At 39.7% G+C, this 7,937-nt stretch overlaps 1 non-coding gene across 1 annotated transcript; it reads right to left on the reverse strand.

Annotated features, from left to right (window-relative positions):
- Positions 1-6,242: 6,242 nt before the first annotated feature.
- On the reverse strand, positions 6,243-6,428 carry LOC148595687 (U2 spliceosomal RNA). Its single transcript, XR_015913104.1, has one exon. It is a non-coding gene; the product is annotated as a U2 spliceosomal RNA (small nuclear RNA).
- Positions 6,429-7,937: the final 1,509 nt, after the last annotated feature.

Below are 7,937 nucleotides of genomic sequence, written 5' to 3' on the forward strand. Positions count from 1 at the left end.
TTTTTGCTGATTGGCATTAGTTATATTGCATTCATCCAATTCTCTGTTAATCAAACACACACTAGCCATCCAGTTATTTTATGATTGACTGTCACCCTATAATTACCTCGCTCATCCTACTTGCCTTTTTAAATATTGACACATCTGTAAGGTTTTCCCTCTGTGGCTTTTCGCAGAGGTCTAAAGGCTTTCTGAGAGTGACATTAATATCACAGACAGATGAGGAAAAAAATGGATAAATTATCTGTAAAACTTTTTACATTTTTAATTTATATTTAAATTTTGATTTCTCTATAGTATGTCCCTGTGGAATTAAAAATATTTCATTACAGTATGTATACATAACGGAAATGCAAAATACATCTATGTAGTCCATTTGTTAAATGTAGACTGCAATGTAACTGTCAGGGGACTAATGAGGGGAAAAAAAGGTGTTCCAAAATGGTGGCTTTCATTCCACCTCATTTTTAAGCAAAGGTGAGACCTGAAAGGTATAGATTTTTTTTTTTTTTTCTGCTCATGGTCTTCTGGGTATCATAAAATATTTAGCAATTTCTAGTGATTAACCTTCACCCCAATTCTGGTTCTTTGTTGCCCTGGTGTTATTAGAAAGGACTACCTTTTCAGGTGGGAAATGGTGAACATCAGGGCAACTCTGGTTTGTTAAGACTCAATGTAGTTTACACACAAAAAAAACAGTATATGCCAGATATTAATCTGTCCTTCTAATGCAGATATTTGTCAATTTTCTTCTGTATTTAAAGTCACTGTACACCATGGAAAGGACTATTGTTTCTTCAGAGTAAAATTTCTGAGCACCAAAGACCTTTTAGTTCATTTTTCCCCTTTTCTTTTGCAGAAGTTCAGGAATTTTCAAATTGGATTTGGATTGGGAAAAAAAAGGAATACAGAGAGCTTCACATCACCTCACTTCTCTTCAGGATGACAAACACTTATTTAATAAAAACATTATTATGTGTCTTTAGATAGCCCATTTCATCTTACCCATTCTGCTTTAATAACTCTATGTGACCCGCCCCCTGCTTGCTGCTCGTGTGCTGCATTGCTTCACTGGGGTTGAAGATGGAGACTTTTATGGAGGTTTTTCCTGCCTTTGCAAGAAAAGAGGAGGCAGGAAGACTTCACTCTGCTGCTCACATCTAGCTTTTGAGTGCCCTGTGGGAAGGTAACCAGGTCGAGAAGGACAATTGTGCATCTGCTCTGGCAGAGAACATAGATGAAGATTAAGATGAAAGTAAACCCCACACTATCTTAGTTATGAAAGAAGGAAAATAATCTTTCTAAGATGGTGGATGTGGCATAAAAAAAAATCCACCAGTTGGATCTCTGAAAAAGACATAAAATTAGCAATGTTTACCAATGTTGAGAAGCTCATCAGGATGTTCTTATATGAATGAGGCCATAGGAAGAGAAAACTGAGGTCCAGCAAAGTTGGGTGGTGCAGAGAGGGGACAAGTTAGATTAACTATATTTAGATTAAACAATACAGATTAAAATGCCTTTCTTGGTGTGGTGAAAATCCAAAATGATAAACCTGTCAAGATATCTGTGATACTAGTATCTGGATGGGCTCAGTGTCTAGTTATTTTGGTATTTTGTGTCTTCAGTGCTTAATATTTTGACATTGAAATGAATAAGAGTGAATTTGTGTGTGTGTGTGTGTGTATATATACATATACATATATATATGTATATGTATGTATATGTTTATATATACCCTAAGCAGATCTTGGACGGAAAAACTAGAGTATGCCCAATATAATTTTGGCGATGTGTGAGGGAAAAATGTTTAAAAGAGCAGAGAAAATTTCAGATATATTATTGAAAACTGTTAATGAAAAAAACATATAGACTTGTACTTGAACCTTGGTAACTAAATCTAAAATCAGTTCATTCAAACTAGAAAAGGGAAGAAGAGATGACTTGAATGTAAGTAAAATATTTCTTTTAGTTGAAATTTTGGATAGTAAACAAGTTACTAAGAATTATGTGTTGAACTATTCAGATAAAAAAGAGAAAGAGCAAGGATAGGCAGTTGGAGATTTGCAAGATAATATTCAGCAACTCAAAAATAAATTGATCCTTAAAAGATAAAATCCCATAGAGAAAATAAACCCCAGGGCTCTGATTAGTATCTTTGCACATACAACTCTATTTTTAGTAGAGAAATATCTGTAGTTATGGACAATTCATAAGACTTAAGTGTATGTTTCATGGTAAGGATGCTAAGAAGCATATAGGCTGGTGCTAAAGTAATAAGGATTATAAGATAAGAATTGGTGTTTTGGGACAGAATGCTAAGAAGAACTGGTTGCATAAAACATATTTAATTACAATTATTTTATATAAAATTTGCAGAATCCATTCCTAGGAAATCTTCTGAAAACCTGAATAAATTGTCACAAAATCCATTTTTTGTTTTTCCGTTTTCAAGATTGTCTATCTTTCCTGCTTCATATAAATCTATCTATCAGAGATACGTGTACTTTGACTTATTTAATGATAGATTGTGGGGTTTTTTTTAGTGATCTTAATTCAGAAGAAGTATTTTAGATTAAAACACAGTGATCTTGCTACTGAAATCTATTTCTACTGCATTTTGGGGGGGGAGTCCTGCTCTATTTTCATAATGAAACTATTGAAATGCTTTGTTTAGTTCCTAAGCTGTGTGACTGAGGAGCTTATAGATGTTCAGATGTAATAACTTGATTCTCTTGATTTTGTTGTTTTTACCCCATTTCAAACATTTGGGATAACTTGCTTTGTTTGTTTGTTTGTTTGTTTTTGCTGATATGCTGCTTATATCAGGTACCTGTCACCAAAACTGTTCAGTATTTCAAAAGGTGAGTGAAAGTAATATATAAATGTCAGGCCTTTTCGTTATAGTAGCCATATATCCAGTTCTTCATTATATTGAGCTATATTCTGTCTCATATAGATCCACATTCAAAATACATGTGATTTACAGGGAAGGGAAGGGAAGGGAAGGGAAGGGAAGGGAAGGGAAGGGAAGGGAAGGGAAGGGAAGGGAAGGGAAGGGAAGGGAAGGGAAGGGAAGGGAAGGGAAGGGAAGGGAAGGGAAGGGAAGGGAAGGGAAGGGAAGGGAAGGGAAGGGAAGGGAAGGGAAGGGAAGGGAAGGGAAGGGAAGGGAAGGGAAGGGAAGGGAAGGGAAGGGAAGGGAAGGGAAGGGAAGGGAAGGGAAGGGAAGGGAAGGGAAGGGAAGGGAAGGGAAGGGAAGGGAAGGGAAGGGAAGGGAAGGGAAGGGAAGGGAAGGGAAGGGAAGGGAAGGGAAGGGAAGGGAAGGGAAGGGAAGGGAAGGGAAGGGAAGGGAAGGGAAGGGAAGGGAAGGGAAGGGAAGGGAAGGGAAGGGAAGGGAAGGGAAGGGAAGGGAAGGGAAGGGAAGGGAAGGGAAGGGAAGGGAAGGGAAGGGAAGGGAAGGGAAGGGAAGGGAAGGGAAGGGAAGGGAAGGGAAGAGAAGAGAAGAGAAGAGAAGAGAAGAGAAGAGAAGAGAAGAGAAGAGAAGAGAAGAGAGAAAAGAAAAAGAGACGTACAATAGCAACATAGCAACATGGCCTACAGGGAGACAGCAAGTCTTTCAGAGAGCATTTTTTAAAAAGGGAAGAATGATTATTTATTTACACAAACATCCACTCTTCTTTTTCCTCAACAATTTTACTTACTAGAATGTGATATTCTTCAGGAAGATTAGTCAGGTTACCAAACACATGGCTATTATAACAATATCCATCCAACAATATCCATCCAATACGGTAGTTATAATCTTTTCAGCTTCATAGTGATCTGAGTTCAACTTGAGCTTTGAGAAGGATAAGATTTTTTCTTGGCTTAGACGAGGACTGTTGCAGCCTGACTATGCACAACACAGCTATAATAACACATCTGAAGTGGCAGCAAATTACATGAACTGTGATCTTGTACTATTCATTCTGGATCATACTTTTTGGAGGTAAGATCAGGTAGGATGAAATTAGTAAATTATTTTGTTCTGAGGAGAATAATTTAAAAAAAAGGGAAATAGTTAAGTAAATGTGAAAAACCTGGAATAGAAAACAGAAAACAAACAAACAAAAAAAATAAGCCATACTTAAATGCCTGGATTTGTGAATCTTCTCTATATGTTAGTAGATTCCATAATAGAGAAAAATACCAAGTACCTTGGCAGAAACATTACACCAAACGGAAAAACTATAATGGGTTTGTAATCACAATCTGACAAACAGGCAAGAAACTTTTATTTCCAGAGTAAGAATCAAGTAAGAGTTGGATGTTTTTGGTAGTAGCAGGGAGCAGTCACATCAGATAGTAGTATCACTTTGATTGAAGGGCAAATTTGGAAAGAATAGCATAACACAGTGATTTGACAGCGCCCTAGTATGAACCGCGCAAATGCCAGGTAGTTACTGCCTCTTGACAGGAGTACATGCTGCCCTTTCTCTGTCTTTTATAAACTGTTAGCTGAAGTACAGGCCACTTCAGGATAAGATGAAAAAACATTTACAGATAGCAGCATTACTTAATGTGCTATGATATCTAACTTGTTTGCTTCTATATGGGCTGTTATATAGCTGTCTTTTTATTATTGAAATAGCTTTTAGTTAATGCTGGTTCTTTTTTTATTATGTTTCATTTGATCTGCAACAGAGCAACAAATTAAAGTTACAAACATATGTGACGGTCTTTCAAGGACTGAGAAGGGAATGCTCGATAGAAATTCCTGACAGAGTGATAGCAGATAAGCTATCTGAAAGGGTTGGTTGCCTCTTCTGCTGTTGTCTAGGGACATGTAGGGGCGTATTCAGCAATGGTAAAATGATAGTAAGCTTCTTCTCCGTAGCCTCCCCTTCTCCATTTTTTTTTGATAATCTCAACACATTATTGAATATTAATATTTACAAAATGCTGTTGTTCTTATCTGCCACTCCACTACCATTTTGCACATCTGCTTGTACCACAAAGGTACAAACTTGACTCATTAAAAATTGAATCATAAGTATGTGTTTGATAAATTAGCCAACTTATATAACATGAAACCTGTGATGACTGGGAGATCAATGCTGTGTTAATACAGCAATATGAACTTGACACAATGTTGAAAGGTTTTCAATAATTTTGAACCTGCAGAGCAGATCCCATGGAATCCCATGGAATCCCATGTACCCCAACCTCAGTGTATTCTCATCATTTTTAATTTGGTTTTGTTAAATTGAGGGTATCCAGGGAAGTTCTCTATTCAAATCAGTTATGTCCAAGCTGATGTGCTTAAGTGATTCTGTTGCACATAGAATCATAGGATCATGGAATGCTTAAGGTTGGAAGGGATATCTAGAGGTCATCTAGTCCAACTCCTCTGCACACGCAGGGTCACCTAGAGCACGTGGCACAGGACTGCGTCCAAACGGGTTTTGAAGATCTCCAGAGAAGGAGACTCCACAACCTCTCTTGGAAGCCTGTTCCAGTGCTCTGTCATCCTCACTGGTAATAAATTTTTCCTTAAGTTCATGCGGAACTTTTGGTGTTTCAGTTTGTGGCCGTTACCTCTAGTTCTTTTGGTGGTCACCAGTGTAAAGAGGCCAACACCATCCTCCTCACTCCCTCCCTTGAGGTACTTATAGACACTGATCAGGTCCCCTCTCAGCCTTCTCCAGGCTGAACAGGCCCAACTCCCTCAGTCTCTCCTCATAGGGCAGATGTTCCAGGCCCCTGATCATCCTTGTGGCCCTGCGCTGGATTATCTCCAGCAGCTCCACATCCCTCTTGTACTGTGGAGCCACAGTACATACTGGACACAGTACTGGACACAATACTCCAGATGTGGCCTCACCAGGGCTGAGTAGAGGGGCAGGATCACCTCCCTCGACCTGCTGGAGACGCTCTTCTTAATGCACCCCAGGATCCCATTGGCCTTCTTGGCCACGAGGGCACACTGCTGCCTCATGGTCAACTTGTCGTCCACCATGACACCCAGGGCCCTCTCTGCAGAGCTGCTCTCCAGAAGGTCAGTCCCCAGCCTGTGCTGGTGTCTGGGGTTGTTCCTCCCCAGGTGCAGGACCTTGCCCTTGGCCTTGTTGAATTTCATGAGGTTTTTCACTGCCCAGTTGGCCAGTCTGTCCAGGTCCCTGTGGATGGCAGCGCAGCCCTCTGGGGCATCAGCTACTCCTCCCAGTTTGGTATCATCAGCAAACTTGCTGAGGGAGCACTCTGTGCCTTCATCCAGGCCATTGATGAATAAATTAAACAGGACTGGACTGAGGACTGACCCCTGGGGGACCCCACTAGCTACAGGCCTCCAACTAGACTCTGCACCACTGATCACCACCCTAAATTAGATATTAAACTGATAAGAAAAGATACTACACTTGATCTTAGCCAAAAGGCCAAGAAGCGATCTGTATTCCTGGGTCCAGCCTATAGCAAGTCAGAGCATCCCATTCCCATTAGGCATATACACACTGCACAGACATGGATTTTGAACAGATCAGCACACAACAATGATTTTCTGAGTGTCATATGCACATGAAATGCACTCGCACAAAATGAACAATGTTGAAGGTTCGATCCTGTTCTTGCTCACCATTAATCTTGCTGATAGGTCTCACTCTGAAACAGTCACTCACAGGAATCTTTCTCCTGGGCACTCCAGTATTTGACCCTCAGACCCTCTTGTCACACTTGCCAGCTAGTCCAGTTTGAAGTTTGCTGGCGTTTCACACCAAACTCTCACATGATTCTCTAGTAGGTGGCCTAGATGTATAATCTAGCCTGCAGCCTGGTCCTATTTGAAGTTGGGTAGTGATTTGCACGCTCATGCACAAAACAGACACTGGCAGATAAGCTATGCTGACCAGCAGATTTCTTCCATGAAACTGGTCCCTTTTTTTTCCCACCTTTCCATTTTGCCAGGGTTGTTCCTCTGTCTCTTTCCATTTTGACATTTCCTTTATCTCCTCACAACTAAACACTCTGTCCCTAATTACTACTTCCCCACTAATCTCAGTTTTGCAATTTCTCTACCTAAATATGGTTTTACTGATATGGTCACCTAAATGATTTTGGCCTATCAAGATACTACTCCAACAAAAATCCCCAATACTCTCCTAATGGTCTGAGAAATACAGGATTCTAAAAGCAGATTTAATGCTCTGTTGGGCATGGCCATGTGGGGAATAGCTTTTGCACTTACCTATATGATAAAAGATTTTGCTTGTTCATTTATATGAAGAATTTGTCATGAGAAAATACTGCCGACAGGAAAAACTAATTTTGATGCTAGTATTTGGGGGGTGGGGTTGTTTGTTTGGTTGGTTGGTTGGTTGGTTTTTGTTGTTGTTATTTTTTTCTTTCTTCTCCATAAAATTCTCTCATGTACTTTGCTGACTGAATGGACTAGTTAGTGCTGTGATGGTCCTGTCCACAATATATGAATCAGTTTATAATGTTTAGACTACCTGATGGACAAAAATGCTAATACTAATTTTACTCTTGTTGCCTATTTTGGAATGCTTCTCTCTAGGACACTAGGAGAAATTCCAAGATGTTTCAGTAGATGTATTAGGAGAATAAATACCCTGAAATGGTATTTGCAACCATTGCTATGATTTCTAATTGTAACCTTATATTTGTTTTTTTGCTGAGTGAAGAGATTTACAAGCAGCAATAAAAGTAGGAGTACATCAAGTTCTTACCTACTAATTGGTACACAAAACTTGCTGTTAGGCTCATTATGACTATGCTCACCAGTGAGTCTGTGGCTGCCTGCGTGCTTGGTGGTTAGTTACCCAAATGCTGGCCTCTGTAGTGCCCTGGAGTAGGCTCATCGTTCACCCCACAGTGAAACTGTCTTCCAGCTCCTGATTCTCTCTAGCCTTGGTGTTTTTATTTTGAGTTAATATTACCGA

The sequence above is a fragment of the Tinamus guttatus genome, unplaced genomic scaffold, assembly GCF_059628265.1.
Source record: "Tinamus guttatus ecotype Peru unplaced genomic scaffold, ASM5962826v1 Tinamus_guttatus_pri_ptg000076l, whole genome shotgun sequence".
NCBI lineage: Eukaryota > Metazoa > Chordata > Aves > Tinamiformes > Tinamidae > Tinamus > Tinamus guttatus.